The sequence below is a fragment of the Pogoniulus pusillus genome, chromosome 31 (genome assembly GCF_015220805.1).
Source record: "Pogoniulus pusillus isolate bPogPus1 chromosome 31, bPogPus1.pri, whole genome shotgun sequence".
Taxonomy (NCBI): Eukaryota; Metazoa; Chordata; class Aves; order Piciformes; family Lybiidae; genus Pogoniulus; species Pogoniulus pusillus.
Window position 1 is genome coordinate 10,352,866 of NC_087294.1, and position 17,689 is coordinate 10,370,554.

The 17,689-nt window shown below is 40.0% G+C and overlaps 1 protein-coding gene across 17 annotated transcripts in view; it reads right to left on the bottom strand.

Moving 5' to 3' along the window:
- Positions 1-17,689, bottom strand: part of EYA4 (EYA transcriptional coactivator and phosphatase 4) — a 145,300-nt gene that overhangs the window by 88,373 nt on the left and 39,238 nt on the right. Inside the window, exon 1 of one of the 17 annotated variants that reach the window (XM_064169235.1) lies at positions 16,466-16,511. The exons of the other annotated variants lie outside the window; for them this stretch is intronic. The gene's annotated coding sequence lies outside the window, so the exon portion shown is untranslated. Of the gene's footprint in view, positions 1-16,465; positions 16,512-17,689 lie in introns of those variants that run through there. 17 annotated transcript variants of the gene reach the window in all.

Below are 17,689 nucleotides of genomic sequence, written 5' to 3' on the forward strand. Positions count from 1 at the left end.
GAAAACAAATTCCCAGGTTATTACCTTAATTAGGTTTAGCTATTCAGTAGCCTCTTCTGTTTTCTTAGTAATTATATTGTTATCAACTAAAGTTGATAACTGTAATCAAAAGAGACTGAGCTTTGAACATGATGACTTTTTTTTGCATGTTAGCAGAACGCTGAAGTAGAATCCTGAAGTTTGCCTTTGTATTTTATTTAGTACACAACGTTTCACAGAACATTAGAGGCTGGAAGGGATCTTGAAAAATCACACAGTTCAGTCCCCTTGCCAGAGCAGGATTATCTAGAGCAGAATGCACCACAGGAATGCATCCAGGGGGCTCCTGAATATCTCCAGAGAGGAAAACTCAACAGCTTTCCCTGAGCAGCCTGTTCCAGTGTTCTGTCACCTTCACAGGGAAAAAAGTTCTCCTTATGTTTCCATGGAACTTCCTGTGCCTCAACTTCCCCACCCATTGCCCCTTGTCCTGTCACTGGGCATCACTCAGCAGAGCCTGGCTCTATCCTCTTGGCACTCATCATTTACACCTTTATAAACATGAATGAGGTCACCCCTCACTCTCCTCCTCTCCAAGCAGCAGAGCCCCAGCTCCCTCAGTCTCTCCTCTTAAGGAAGAAGTTCCACTCCCTTCAACGGTTTTGTGGCTCTACACTAGACTCTTTTAAGCATTCCCTGAGGTCCTTCTTGAACTGAGGGGCCCAGAAGTGGACCAATATTACAGATGCAACCTCACCAGAGCAGAATAGGGGAGGGAGGATAATGGTCTAGTTGATTGGATAGGGCTGGGTGCTAGGTTGGACTGGATGATCTTGGAGGTCTCTTCCAACCTGGTTGATTCTATGATTCTATACTTATCACAGCCCTTCTAATTTCAATCCAGCCTAGCACCCAGCCCTGTCTAATCAACTAGACCATGGCACTAAGTGCCTCATCCAGGCTTTTTCTGAACACCTTTGAAATGAACCAGCCTATAGACAGGCCAGAAGGCTGCAAAGTAGCGCTGTGTTTCCCTTAGATCTTATTTCACCACGCTGGAATGATGAGCAGTGACACACTTGAGCTGTTGATGGCATGCACAGTACATAGACAGTAAAGCAAACAGGGATTTAATCAATCCAGGTAAACATCTTCTTCGTACTTCCAGGCCAACCATGGTGGTTGTTTCTTTCAGAAACCCTGCACAGCCTTAACATTGACACAAGCCTTTGTGCTATTTAAATCAGATATAGCCAGTATAAAACTGTGCTTCTATTGAAAAATACTCATGGAAGGATGTGTCATTAAATTATTTCTGATGTAAATTGATAACACCTGAGACAACTTTAACTCCTCGACTTTTCTCTTTCATATGCTATCTTTGGGGTCAAAACTTCCCTTCTTCGGTATTTTCTTGCTAGTGGAAGGATTTGCTATGTGTTTGTTTTTGCAACCTGATTAATGAGTCCAGTGCTTTAAGCTTCTTTCAAGTCTTTTATACCTGAAAGCATTTTAAAAACACATTTCCAATTGCTTTTGGCACAAGTGAACTTCAAAAAAAAATATCAGAGGGTGTGACAGTCAAGTCATAATTCAAGCCATTGGAACCAGTAAAGTACTGTCTACTGCATTCTGAAATGCTTTTATATATGCACTGGAGAGAGGGGATACTGGCATTCTTTTTTTTCCCCCCTCTTCTTTTTGTTCATTTGTGTAAGATGAAAGAAGGAAATATTCCTTTCCTTAACTGGCAGGGCAGGCAGGGCAAATGCCACACCACAATAGCACTTTTTGTTTCAGTCTGGGTTACCTAATAGCTCGGAGCTCACACAACACTTTCCTCTGCCCTGCTGGGAGGATGGGCTATCAGCCTGGCTCCCTTCCCAGACAGAAAGAAACAAAAGGAACTAGCTCCCCATTCAGCAGTTCCAAAGGCAAGGAAGCGCCACCGGTCTGGAAATCATTTCTTGTCTAAGTCGGGTTCAGGAAGAAATCCTACAGCATTAGCACTGGAAATATCTTTATTCTTTTTTCTCACTTGCATTTCTCTTCTCTCTCTCTTTTAATAAAGCCACCGAAGACAAGTCCGTGCCCTGCTTTTGTCTTTTCAAGTCAGCAGTTATGTGCCAGTGCAGCTGAATGTGCAAGCATACCCTTAGTGCCCCCCCAGGCATCTCCAAACTTGAAATCATCTTGTAGTTACTCTTCTTAATCTCGACATGAAAAAAAACGCTTCCTGTTTTTAACCCAGTTACCCTTCCATGATCTCCTCCAAGCTTGTGGCAATCACATCCTTTTTATTCGTTTTTTTTTTTTTTTTCATGTTGGCTTTTTAAATCTTTGCATTCCCACGTACCACAGATCCCTTCTCAGGAGAAAAACAGCAAAACGCAGGAAAAGTCATCTTGTGCAATGCTTTCTAGATTTCATCTTGTGATTCCCCAGCACCACAGAAATATCAGAAGCAAACTAGATGTATCACAACTACTTTGCAGATATTACTTAACTATTCCTTTGAATATTAAGTCATTACTTGTTATATACATAATATTCAGTGTCCCACCCCCAGAAATCTTCAACTTCTTTTATTTCCTCCTGTTTTTCAAAACTATCCAGGGCCAACGAATGCAAAGGAAAAGAAAAAGAAAAGGGAGAAGGAAAAAAAAAAAAATCATCAAACTTTGAAGCTGAAATTTAAAGCAATGAAAGTCAGGAAGTTCAAAAGTTAACGTTCTTATAGCTGTGTTAACTTGGCCATGTTGCAAATACATCAGGCTGTTTTCTTAAAGGCATACAGCACTGCACCCTAAAGCATAACAAAACCATCTTGTGCGAGCAACAGCACAGTGCATTGCTACTGCTGCTGATTTTTCCGCCGCAGGCTGTGTCTCTGCCACAGGGTGGTTCTCTGAAGAAGCTGATGCCTCGCTAGGATGAAGTGTTCCCTTAGCTCACCAAGGAGCTCACATACTGACATCCACAGAAAGAAAGGCTAACTTCTCTTTCAGAATCACAAAAGCATTCAGGTTGGAAAAGACACTCAGGATCACCAAGTCCAACCAATATCCTTACTCTACAAGGTGCACCACAAATCATACTCCCAAGCACCACATCCAAACGACTTTTAAACACATCTAGGGTTGGTGACTCTACCATACAGCCCATTCCTGTGCCTGACCACTCTTTCTCTGAATTTTTTTTCCTAATGTCCAGTCTAAACCTACCCAGTGGCAGGTTGAGGCCATTCCCTCTTGTTCTATTACTAACTACCTGTGAGAAGAGACCAGCAGCAGTTTTTCAGGTAGCTGTAGACAGCAATGAGGTCTCTCCTCAGCCTCCTCTTTTTCAAACTAAACAGCCCCAGCTCCTCTAAAGTCTTTTGCCTCACCAGAAAATAATCTCTTTTCTCCTTATGAACAAAGAACATTTGACACACTTTTCCCACCCCTCACTAGAAGGAAATTTAAAGAAATTGCCTTGTTGATATTTTCTGCTCTTTGCTGTTTTAGATTCTGTCTAGGAGATTCCTGATACCCAAGTGCAGTGAACAACATGATCACACATCTGTCAACTGCTTATTCTCACCACAGATGATTAAATACATCTATATGTAAAATAGTCTGGTTTAGCAGCAAAGTCCTTTTCCTGTCCCCATACTCTTGACTGTCTTCTGTATTTTAAATGAATCAACTCATCAAAGGGTTTGGGATGAAAAGTACCTCTAGTCCAAGTCCCTGTAGTCAGCAGGGATACCTGCATCTAGAGCAGGTTGCTCAGCATCCCAAGCAACCTGACCTGGAATTGTTCCATGGATAGGGCACCTACCACTTCTCTGGGCAACCTGGGCCAGGGTCTCACTGCTCTGAGTGTAAATATGTGCTAAGATTAATGAAGATCAGCCACCCAAAACATGCCTTATTCTCAGTCAACAATCCTGTGTTTCTTAGCAGCACTGAAACTTCAGTTACTGATGGCCTAATATTGAGTAGGAAATGCCTACAATACTCCTACCTTTAATCAACTCTGGTTTGGAGCACAGGGTATAAATTGCAGCAAAAGAGGTTCCTCCTCAACACAAGGGGTGATAGGTGACACAGCACTGGAACAGGCTCCCCAGGGAGGTTGTGGAGTCTCCTTCCCTGGAGACTTTCAAGGCCTGTCTGGATGTGTTCCTCTGATCTGTGTTAGATAGTATTGCCCTGCTCTGGCAGGGGGGTTGGACTCGGTCTCCTTCGATCCCTTCCAACCCCTAACATTCTGTGATCCTATGAGCAGTGTACTCATCAGCTGCATTCTTCACACCAGAACTAAAAGGGACCTTAAACACAAGGACTATGATTTTTGAACTACATTCAAAAAGTTCAGGAAATGATTAGTGGAAAAAGAAGACAGACTTAAATTTGTTCACAACAGCCTGACTTGATGACAGCTTTGTACTAATTAGTTTTCAAGCAGAAAAGTCTTCATAAAAGCTCAGTCCATCCATTCAGCTGAGGATAAATGAATACTAGACATGTATCATGGTCTGATAGAATAGGATGAAGCAGTTTGTGTACACTGAAAGCATCGTATGTGGGTTCAGATACATTCATAACTTGGTTTATTGACAATCCACAGAAAGTTCTTAGGCTGAGACTTGAATTAGTCAAAACACAGCAGAAACAAGCTCTTCCAACTGTAGCTACTAGTTCACCAGTACCACTTTTGCTTTTGCTCTGATACACTCTTGGCCAGCTTTTGTTTGCTGCCAGTCTTTTCCCAAGCATACACAGCTAAAAGAGTCAGGTGCTATGGCAGGAGATGAGTGCTTTACCTGCAGTATCAGACACCAGAATCCATGCTGTGCATCCAGTACAGCACATGCATGTCATACAGAATCAGAAGAAATGTTGGTCCTTGTAGAAAGGAGAGGAGAAAAACTAGTGATGTACTGCAGCTTCTCATTACTTTTTGTGGTGTGTGTCTGTTAATTGTATTCAGTGGAGAGTGTCATATGGGACAGACAGGCCAAGAAGGGCAACAGCATCCTGGCCTGTATCATAAATAGCATGGCCAGCAGGAGCAAGGAACTGATCATCCTTCTGTACTAGGCACTGATGAGGCTGCATCTTGAATAATGTGCTCAGTTTTGGGACCCACGCCACAAGAAAGCCATTGAGTAGCTGGAATATGTGCCAAGAAGGGCAAAGCTGATGAGGGGTCTGGAGAACAAGTCTCATAAGGAGCAGTTGGGGTAACTGGGGTTGTTTAGATTGGAGACTGAGAGGGGATCTTATATCTCTTTAGAACTACAGGAAAGAAAACAGAGAGATGTGAGTCAATCTTCTCCCATGCAACAGGCAAAGACACAAGGCAACAGTCTCAAGTTGCACTGGGGGAAGTTTAGACTGGATATTAGGAAAACTTTCTTTGCTGAAAGGGTTATTAAGCAGTGGTACAGGCTTCCCAGGGAAATGGTGCCATTCCTGAAGATCTTTAAGACAAGTAGATGCGGTGCATAGTGACATGGTTCAGTGGTGGACCTGGCTATGCTAGGTTAATGGTTGGACTTGATGATTCTTAGATTCATAGAACAGGTTGGAAGGGACCTTAAAGATCATCTGTTCCAACACTCCTGGCGTTGGCAGGAGCACTCTACACTAGACTGGACTGCTCAAGGTCTCATCCAACTTGTGTCCATGAACATCTCCAGGGAAGGGGCATTCATGACCTCCTGGGCAACCTGTTCCTCTAAAGAATTAATTTCTATTATCCAGTCTAAATCTACCCTCCTCAAGCTTAAAGCTGTTCCCTATCATCCTATCACTGCAAGTCCTTGTAAAAAGTCTCTTGCTGGCTTTCTTGTAGGCTCTCTTCAGGCCCTGGAAAGCTGCTGTCTCCCCAGAGTCTACCTTTCTCCAGGCTGTGCCCACTGGGGAGATGCTTCAGCCCTCTAATCATCTTTGTGGCTCTCCTCTAAACCCACTTCAGCAGTTCAATCTTAAAAGGTCTTTTCCAACCTAAACAATTCTATGATTCTGTGATGTAGTAGAGCAATTAAATTCCACATCCTGACCTGATTTCAGACTGTATGTAGTCTAAAAAGTCAACCTTAACTGGTCTTGCAACTGGCCATTGGGCAGTTTTGCTGTGACTGGACTCAGGTGTAGGGTGGTTTGACTGGCACTGCAGACAAGGATCACTTAGGTATGTTAACCTTCTTTAGCTCCAGTTCATTTCGTAGATAAAAGGAAAAAATCCTGCTCTAAATGTCAGGACAACTTTGCCCTTTCTGACTACAATAATCAATGATTGTTGATTATAAGCAATTGTTCACAGATCTCCTTCACAAACCCAAGGATCTCCATGCTGAGTACACATACTGAGATCTGGAAATGCAAACAGGCTGTTCATGACTCACTGCTGAAAATGGCTCATTCCTGCCTTGGTTGGCTTGGGCTGCCACTGCTTCCCTCACCTTCAGCCTTTGCAGTGTAGGTAACAATAGCTGAGGCTATGTTGTATTAAGTCCTTTAGCAACAGGCATTGCTTGGGCAATGATGTCAAGCCTGAGAGAACACAAAGACTTAAACTTAAGTCTGAGCAGGAATGTGTTGGTTAGGCCCATTTTCTTCAAGGAAATGATTCAGAATAAAAAAGGTGAATATGCTTTTGTAGGAGACTCAATTAATGCCAAAAAAGCAACAGGTGGGCAGAGCAAGAAGACAGGTTGGAGGGAGGATGAACGAGGTAATATGAGCAGGTAACATGAACACTATTTTGGCTCAACACCTGCCGACCCATTATCAACTGAAAGATGGGAATTAGATGAAGACCATGTTAAAGCATTATTAAAATAAACTTAAAGAATAACCCACAAAGCCAAACAGACCTCCTTATCTCATATTTTTTTCTTGTGGTAGCATGTCAGAGATACTCAGCAAAACACATCTGACTTTTCACCAGACAGTATCTATCTGAACCTGAACAAATCATTTGGTCTATGAAAATAACCAAATCTGATGTCATCAGCTAATTGTACAACACTACTGTTTTTTGTGTAATGCACTGAAGCTGTTCCAATTAAAATCCTATGCTTAAAGCATATACAAATGATGTTACAAATGAAAAAACAAGTGTGTTCAAAACTGAGAGGGGAGGGAAGTGGAAATAGGAGGAGAAGTTAATAAGTATTTTACATATCACATTCACCCTGAATATGACCAAGGAACTCGCCTGCACATATGCAGTGAACAGCTGCCCTTTTTCTTCTTTATCATACATTTCTGTTCTTTCTCATTACTGAAGCTAACTTGCTTATTAGCACTACAGCAGTAATTTCTAGCAGCTGTTGTAACATTAATAAACTACCCTAGATAACCAAAACCTTTGGCAGCCTACTTTTACTAGAATAAGGATGCAGAAAAGTCTTCATTGCCCAAACTACACGCTGGTCAGAATAAAAGAATTTGTTATTTATGATTCATGCTGTGGAAAAAAAAAAGTAGTTTGTTAAAGGGAAGATAAAACAACACAGAATGTTGCAGAATGAAATTTCATAAACAAGTGGGTATAATCTAAATGACTTTGCATGCATTTGTATCATCAGGCAACCAAATTTGTTTTCTTTTTGGTCAGCTTACTTTTACTAAAGTGTTCTAGAGGCACTGAAAGTGAAGAAAATGCTTCTTAGAAACACATCTTTTTTTCTTTTCAAGGGTGGATAAAAAGAATATTTTATCAGGAGCCAACTACAGCTAATTTCTAACAAACACACAAGGTAATACCCATACCATACATATAATTACTATATGTAAAATCCTACTTAATGAGGCTCCTTTTTAAACTTGTAACTGACACTTAATTATTTGAATGGCAATTTGAGGACGTAAACTCCAGGAAACATTTACAACACAGTATTTCTTACAAATCTGATTAATATCATAGTTTTTTAAATGTCATCAATGGCAATTAAACACAAAGGGATAAATGATCAGGGGATTGGAACTAGATGATCCTTGTGGTTCCTTCCAACCCTGACTAATTCTATGATAATGTCTGTCTATGCACAGGGATTTTACGTTGTTGCTTGTATACTAATAACAGCAACAGTCACAATTATAAAGCACACCAAATATATTTGCCAGTTTAAAAATTGGCTTTATGTTGTAGTTTTGAGCATTAGCCAGAGTAGCTTTATTTACAGTAGAAAATATGTCATTAGATCACAAGCCCTCATCTAATATTTTCCTCATTGGTCAAAAGAGAAAAGATCAGAGGTTGCACAGTTCTCAAAAAGCCAGAATAAAGAACCACCTGATAAAAGTCACGTTTAAGCTTACACACAAGGAATTTTTGCCTCTTTTTTTCAGGTTTAAAAACCTGACTGGTTTATATTACTATGCTGGTTTAGCACACACACAGAATGTTTCAGATTTTTCACTAAAACTGCTCCCTTGAAATACACTATTTAAAAACACTTAAAAGTAAATTTTATTGTTTCAAATGTACTGTAAACAAAATAGCTGAACTAGGTTTCCAGAAGCAATTAATTAACTAGTTGTGTGGGGTTTGGGTTTTGTTTTTTTTTTTTCCCAAATTCATACCACTTTGTTTATATCTGCAGTCCTCCAGCAAATTCTTTAACCAACAGGCAATTACTTGGAATAAGGAGTTCTTCCAATTTATTTTGGATGGGTTTGTACACACGTATCTTTAACTAAAAAGCCTCTTCAGTTTAGGTAAATATAACACCAAAAGATTCTCTGAACTTTGAAAGCATCAAAAACCAAAAATAAAAGTAGACTGTTTCATAGAGAAGGATGAATTTCATATACCAAGGTCAATGGTCAGAAATAACAATAAAGCATATCTCAACACATCTGCAGTACTTCCTCCCACAAGATCCTGCACAATCAGCCCTATTTCAGACACACAAGCAAGTGTCCTTTGTCTCCAGCTTTAATGTGCCAAGTCTCCTGCATCTTTCGACCCCCTCACCCTTCTCTTCTGTCTCCCCAACCTGATCCTGGAATGTTTTGGCCATGAGGTTAAGAAAGATTTCCCCATTTATCACAACCTGCCAAGCGCAACAGGGTCACAGTCCCAGCCCCCGTCCTACTGCTCAACTAATCCAGCCTCGGAACAGGCATGGAACTTCAAAGATTTTTTGCCACGGGCAAAAATTAGTCCTTATTTGCTTTAAAATCCAAGTATCAATCAAGTTAAACTGTTCTTCAGAGGAGCTAACATTTTGAACGTTCAGAGCAACATGTACATTTGGTTCTTAGTTGTGACTCTAATTGAATGCAGAGCTCACCTGGAATAGCACTACAAATACTTGAAGTACAGCAACAACTCAATCATGAGATAATTCCTTTTATCCAGGAGAGAACTTTAGATAAAAAGAACTGTTCAAACGTAGATGGAAGCACACTAGAAAATGTGGGGGGGTTTTTTGAGTATACATGCAAATAAATACTTACATACATACAGAATCTCTGTTTATGTAATATTACTTCAGATTATTGTACCCAAAGGTTTTATGATCAGCCACGGTTATACATAACTGCAAAGCTCAGTTAATGACTGTTAAATATGCCTGAAATTAACTTGGAAGAAGAACTACAGATTTGCTATGAGAACACACTTTGTATTTAGGCAGCAAATGCTTAATTCACTCTAGCTAAAAAAAAAACACGTGTAGATTCTACAACTCTGGGATACTGCCTACCACTTTCTGCTCAACCCAACCCAAATAATAATGTTTTTTAAAATCAATCCAGGTTCTTCAATATATAAGTATTTTAACTGCATCCTTTTCGGTCTAAAATGTGATTGATTATAAAATCAGCTTTTAAATTAATCTTCTCATTTTCTTCAGATCTTCACTTAGAATTGAATACTGCTTAATCACGTATCAGGAGAACAAATGAATATTGCATAGAGAAAAAGAGTCACATAGATATTAGATTTCCTGTTAGGCTATTACAGAGATGTTTGTTGTTGTTGTTTTAATATAATTGAAAAATAGTACTATAGTTATAGCAGTGTCATTGAAAACACAGCTTATAAAATAAAATACAAAAAGTAAGCAGCATATTAACTACATCATCAAATTCTACAAACCTCTCACACGCCTTTCATACATAAACGTGATACATCCAAAGTCTCCTTCTGAAGATATTTAAATGATGTCTGTTAAAATGCTATCCCTCATAAAAAATATTTGCCAAATAGATTTTACTATGTGAAATTTAGAAACGAATCTCCTATTTCCCATATTCTCACAAACTAAGTGGCACTTAGAGATTTAAGTTTGAGTACAGGTACTTGCAAAGAGAACAACAAAACCCAAAGGATTAAAGAGGTAGGCAAGCATGTGGGTGAGGCAGAGCGTAGGCAGTGTGGGTTTTCATTTGCTTCCTCTAACTTGATAAAATGTCTGAGTGTACTGCAAAACACAATACAAGTTTAGGAAATAACCTTGAGTTTTCATTTCTGTATCAGATGAATGTGCTCCTCTGTACACACACTATGTGTGTACTCGTTTACCCGGCGTGAGCACACAGGCATACAGATATTTCCACAAAGCCAAACCCGAGCTCTTTTGCTTGGTATTATCCACATTCACATGAAGCTGATGCTACTTGATTTGCTGTACAATGGTACAAGCCATACTCAGCACTTCAAATTAGTTTGGAAATATGCTTTGGCAAGAATTCCACTTTTCAGCTCTGCAACTGAAAGTACCACTTGCTTTATATACCTTTGCCAAATGCACATTTGATTTGTTTCAGAAGAAATTACAGCGGCACAAAAGGTGGGGAGACAGTTAAGAGCTGTTTAGCTGAAATGTACTTCAGAAAATGCTGAACAGCCCAAGAAAAGAGACATGTAACTGGATCCTGCTGCTTACCGCTCACCAGACTCCAAGTACACCAAAAAAAAAAACCCCTGAAGAACTTAATGGCTGTAATAATTTATCATATCTTTCTTCCAACCTGTGATCCCTACACATTATAGTTCCCTGCAGCAGCCATTCACTGTTTACAGGTGAACCAGACTGGGTTGCCCTTTCCTCTCAGGGACTTAGCTTGCCGCACTAGGGTAATAAACCAGCATTGCTACAGGAAAGCCCTCCCGTGTTTCCCTGAATGAAACAGACTTTTAAGGAGCAGTAATCATTGTGCCAGCTCCCATCGCGGCCCTCTGAATGCAGCACGGCAGCGACACTGCTGCAGCCGCCTGCTACGCCAGCCTCAAGGCAGAGAAAAGCATCTGAACACATCAGCACACATGCAGGGGCCTTCTGATGAAGCAGGGGTTTGTTTAGAGTATATTCTCAGTCTGTGCGAGGGCAAATTGCATTCCGAAGTTTGAAACAAATGAAGGAACACCGAAATACGAACGCAGAGTGCCAACTGACAGATAACATCACGGAGAAAGTTAAAGTGAACATTAAGGGGCAGGACTGGTGTTGTAGCATAACTACACATTATTTGTCCCAAGCTAATGTCTAATCAGCTTAGAAATAGGCTAAACAGACTCTAGCGAGCTCGTACTGTATGGAATTAATTTTATCTGCATTCACAGATAAGTAGTTTAGGGTCAATTAATTAAAACTCCGTATAAGCCTCGACACCTGTTTCAACGTATCAGCCGTTAAGAGTCTCTTGCAACAATGTATTGAATAACACCAAACAATTGCTCACTGATTTGGCAAAAGGTGACATTTACAGCATGTTGCAGAATGACAGATTTGATTTCTTACAGTACTTAACAAGTAACCTCCACTCTCAAGTCCAAGCTGCTCCTGATTCGGTCCTAGTTTACTCATGTGAACTACAGTACTCTAGAGCAATTGTGACCAAGTCTGCTGTTCCAGTGACAAGTTTGTAACTGTTTCAGCAGAAATTAAAACAAACATCTCATTTTCAGAACTGCCTGTACAATTAATACCCAGTTAGATTTCCCGTTTTATCACATCAATAATGAAAGTTAAAATCCATCATATGCTTACCTCACCTGGCTCAGAAGAACAAAAACAAATTCCCCAAATGGACAAAGTCAGTTTCCAGGAAAAAAAAAAATAAATAAAAAGTATCTGCTATGTTTAGCACTAATTAACTTCTGCTGTACAGGAGCAAAGGTGTGCAGACAGCTTTTCAGGACCAAAAACCTTCTGCAGTGGCCAGCTAGGGTTTTTCAGACTCGGAAATACTGAAGACACTTTGTTCTTCCTTGAACTGCCACGCCAAGCCTAGCACAGTCCGGTTACTTAACTAAGAGGAGATCTGGATAGTAAACAAGCTTGGCTCTGTCCAATGGCTTTCCACACCCTTCTGTTTATAGTAAGATGACTTGCATTCAGAGGTCACCCCATCAACAGCTCCTGTCTTTCAGTGGGTATCTAATGTGCTGCATTTATCCCAAGGCTCTTTTAATGAAGCCACCTTCCTGGTCCCTGCTTGCCTGCTGTCACTACAACACATCTGCTCTTTATTGTGCAAAGTCCTGTTGAGCATTAAAATATACAAAAAAAAGATGTACCTGGGCATATATTCTAACAGGAATAAGATTATTTATAAGCACTAACCTTGCCTATGAATGCCAACAAAATAAAGTCATTTTAAAGACCAAAGAACAAATGTTACCGGCAGCGTTCATCTTGTGAACAGGAGAAATCCAAGAGTAAAGAGGACTGATGCCATTGTTTGATCTGGACTTCTCAAACTTTTGCAAACACTCCCCCAAAGGATAATGCCTGTGCCAGATAATATTTACTTGAATATGTTAACATGCTGGAAACAAGAGATGAGGAGTGTCCTCGAGCTCTGCTGCAAAATGACACAGAGCCAAAAGAAACAAGGGTCAAGTGCCAGGACCCCTTTGAAAATACCAAGTCAACTCTGGGCTGAAAATATACATGGAATTGATGACTCCTACAAAACACAGCAAATGTGCAGCAGCAGCACGCAGACCCCAGGTCTCCCTCTCTTTTTGTTTCACGAATGCAACGTGCTACCGGTTACAAGGGGCTTGAGATTCAACTGGCAATTCTTATTTTCTTCATACAGTGTTGCAAATCAAAGGGATAAAGCCAAACCTTACTTTTCTTAACTCCAATGGAAATTCCTCATCACAATAAGGCACATTTAAATTAATTATACCTTACTAAGAGGCCAAGGACATGCTGTTTAGCATTTTTCTTTCCAAATCCTCATAAGAATAAGAACTGAGGACCCTTTCCAATTTTTTTCCCCTCACTTCTTAGCTTGTGGGTCAGCACTATAAAGTTCAGGATTGTTTCATGTGGAGATGTGAACCTGAAGATGGCACTCTCTCCTCATACAAACACAAACCTGATTGCTGCTCAGAACTGCTCTTTGAGTGAAAGTTACACCTGCAGCACTTTTTCGGCACCGTTTTTTGTCACCCCCGCAACATCGAAATGACAGATAGCAGCTTGGCTCTGTTAAAGCTAATAAAACATGATTGATGAACTGGGCTAGAAAGCCATGTCAGCTCAGATTAGGATATTTGTGCCATCATTTGACAGGTCCTACATTTTATTATTAGAATGGACTCTCAGGACTCCAAGCGCCACTAATAAATACATTCATCCAGATTCCCCAATGTCTTTTTTCTGTACTTAAGCCAATTCACAGAGGTTAAGTACAAACACTTCTCCATAGGAAATCTTGCTTAATTTTTATGAACTACTTGTCTTAGAAATACAATCTAGTTCCTTAAACAGGTGTCTGACAGCCACTATTATCTCAGTCACTGAAATCCAAGTAATCCTCATTTTACTGCATTATGTGGCACAATAAAGGTCAACCTCTTCCACAGTGAAAACTCACTGGAGCATATATAAAGGACCAAGGAGAGCACAATAAGTTTCCAGACGTTGTTTTTGACATTAGCATTGAGCATAGCCTCATGCTGAAACAACTAATACATCAGATAGGAAAGGTCGCTTATGTGATTCACCACCAAAAGGAAAAGGGAAACAAAGGAAAAAAAGTAATATGGAAAATGCTGCCAAGGGAAGAATGAAAGCCATGGGACAGTGAGCTCTAAGGCTCAAATCCTTATATACCACTCCCTGAACTGCAGAGTCTCCACAACAGCAGATGAGCAGCAAATTTTGTCTGTCCTAGTAGGCATCAGACAGAGTCCACAAGCAGTTAAAGAACATGCCATCACCCCCTTTGCACACCTCTATACACAGGAGGTCTCCACTCAGCAGTTCCAAACCATAGCAGTCTCATTTGCCTCCAGTCCCCTGCTGTAGACTAACACACCTATGCTCACAGGAATGCAAGGACCAAAGCAACACCCATCAGCCTTCCTGCTTTTTTCAGTAAAACAAGGTGGTTTTATTGTTTCTCAGGCCTGGATACCTGGAAGCAAAGTACTCTCTCAGACACATTTTAGTGGAGAGAAAATAATTCCATGCTGTAACCCTGCAGAGACAGCAGCAGCATCAAGAGATGATCAGAGAAATTATTACATCTACAGCACAAGTTCCTTCCTCAGGCTGAAGGGGGAAATCACTGTCTCAGCATCCCTGTGACTAATGAACTGATTTGTCTGAAAATGGAGATTACCACAGAGATGTTTCCTAAGGACACAATAATCTGAAGTTTCTTCACACCCTTTTCTTTATACCACTGTTCTAAGGATGCAAATGTGACAGAAAGTAAAACACCAGACATTAGCTAATAAAAGTTGCAGTCACTTGAGAAAGTATGAACACATGAAATGTTCATTATTGTGAATGTCTCAAGTAGTTCTGCAAAGAAAAGTGTTTGGTTAACCAAAGTAAATTCAGATATTTTTTTCCCCTGCTGCTTTATGCATTGATATTCACCATTTCCACATACAACAGAAAATATCAAACCAAAAAGAATAGCTCAACAAACAACGCAGGACTATGTCACCGACAGCTCCTGTTAGAACCACAGCTTTGCAGACCAATAAAAATAATAGTGGAGTTGTGAAAGTTGTATCTACTTTGTTTTCTTTGTCCTCTAGGTGGAGAAAGTGGAGAAAAGGAAACTGCTCTAATTATCTAAGCATGGGAACCTATGTTCCCTTTGAATGCAGTTTTGCAGTTGCTGTGCTTTTACTGTTCCTCTGCATTTCGTCATACAACATGAAGTATTTCTCAAAGAGCATCAGAAGGAACAAACACACAGTAGCAACAGATTTTGGTGGTGTCAGCAACCTTGTTCAATACATTCTGAGAGCCACCACAAGCACTCCCCTTGAGAGCACTTTTTGTTTAAGCCATACAGTGATAAAAGTGAGGAAAAATAAGAATATAAGAAGTAGAGGCACTTTTTGAAAAAGGACTGCCTGTGAGACCTTGGGTTGGTCAACAGTTTCATAACTGGAGCTCAAATTCAGTGCCAAATAAATATTTTAGTGGGTTCTGATCTTGCATTCAAAAGGGGTTAGAAGATGCTTTGATCAAGAGAACTGCGCCAGCCCCTGATTCTCCCCGCCTTGGGGCCCCTCTGCATTACACTGGCTGGCTGACTGGCTCTGGCAGGTCACGGCAGGCCCTGGGGGTGTCAACCTTTATCCATATAATGGATAATGGTGTAATGGTGCCTCCAACCAAACCAGTCTTGTCAAGATCTAACTCATTCAGCTGCCTTTTTTTAAAGGTTAATTTGCCCTTTTAGTTACAAAATTGTCAGGAAGAATAAAGTCCCAGATCTGAATCACTGTGTTTTTTCCAAGAAATTCCTATTAAATTTACAACCCCCTCTAAGATGGCTTTGTTGTATCATTTTTGTTTTGTTTTCTCTGAGCTGTATCTGTGGCAATGCATTAGACTTTATGGGAAGACAAACTATCCTTTTAATTTCATATCATAAGGCTCTCCTACCTGCTCCATGACTTGTCTGGAAAATTAAGGGAGACAAATAAAATCATTATACTGTTATAATACTTCTGTCAGTATGTGATACTGTATTTATTATACTCTCCAGTCACCACTAACACTGTATTAGGTTCTGCCTGGGCATTCACCAGTTTGCAGCCCCTTAGAGCAGTCTGCAGTTTCATCACAGTCCCCACCACCTTCCCTCTCTCAACTACAAGTATATGAGATCTTAAAACAATGACAATGGAAAAAGTTTACAAGCATAATTTATCTTTTCATTGTAGAATTCTGATTTAATAGCAGCAACAAGTATGACCTCAACAATGAAAGACTAAAATGTAGTTGCTCTTATGGCTCTAGAAAAAAAATCACCTATGGTATAATCTTCTAGGTTTACTTTATGATCAAATAAAAAGTTTAATTAAATAAGTACAGAAGAGAACTTGAACTGTGTGAAAGTTGGGAAAGAGTTTGAATTTCTGAAGCAGACCTTGAAAGCAGCAAGGGAAATAAAAGGTCAAGCAGTTAGGAGCTTTTGACTTGAACTTCTGATCAACAGACTGTATTTTCAATTATTTTAACCATTATGCATTCAAAGACACTCACCAAGTACTTGAGTATCTGACTGCTCTCAGCCAAGCCTCCTTATTCTAGGTAACATCCAGCCTGAGTAAACAAAATGTTACCCATTTATAACTCTTTTTTTTTTATTCCAGGCAGGTGTGATACTCATCACTGCTTATAGAGAACATTTGTTTAGGCTTTTGTTCTCTGAGAGGATCAGCTCTCATCCCTCTTCCCCCCTTCCCTCAGTATGTATGTGGATACTTGAGAGTACCAACTCAGAAATGATGGTTTGAGGAATGACATAAGATGTTTTTTAAATATAAAACAGGGTCTTAATACTTGCTTTAACTTACTTCTTCCAAACCTAACTGGCACCTCCTTAATCACCACAGATCTCACTAGAAAGCTAGAGCAGGATCAGGCCTGAGACAACCAACACAGGGATTCCTAAACTGTGGTATGCAAACCACTTCAAGGCACTACTTTTGTGCTGGGGCAGGCAAAAGCTGGAGCAGTAGCAACAGATCCTGACCTTTCTGGGCACAGTGCTAGGACTCACACTGTTTATTTGTGCCTGGAGCAAAGCCTGGCGTGGTAGGGGAAGTGCTTTTTGCATGAGGGAAAAGACAGTTTTTAGGCTTTGACTGGGGGCACGTGGGAATTAAGGAATGGCTGACTTACCCTGGAAAAAAAAACATCCACACATGACTCTTTTCTAGCAAACAGTCTCTTTTAGGCTGTCACTTTAAAGAAATAACAAAATCAGCAGTTTATCTGAGGTCACCTCCCTTACTAAGATTAATACATTAACATGTAAAAACTGTTTTCAAAGCACAGTATAAGACACACTTAAAAATGCCCTTTAAGAATCTGGACAACTAATAGATTACTTTTTTTTTTTTTAATCCAAAGTTTTTACAGCTTTTTCTCTGCAATTATATTTCCCTTTAAAGTCACCAATATGTTAATAAAGAACTCAACACTCCCAAGGTACTGCTGAGCCATACTAACTAGTCATCTCTTAATCTTTTAATCAAAAGAAACTAACAGTTAGTTAACAAAAACCCTCAGGTATCACACCAGAAGGAGCATATCTTAGCTAGCTTTCCCCCAGTTACAGCTAACATTGTAACTGGTATCCAAGTTAAAATTTCATGGTCTTTTTAAGACATGCATCTGTTGCTAAAATAATTCCTTGGAAACATAATTTATTGCTACATTTCCTCTATGCTTTTTTGATTTGGGTGGGATTGATGTTCTTTT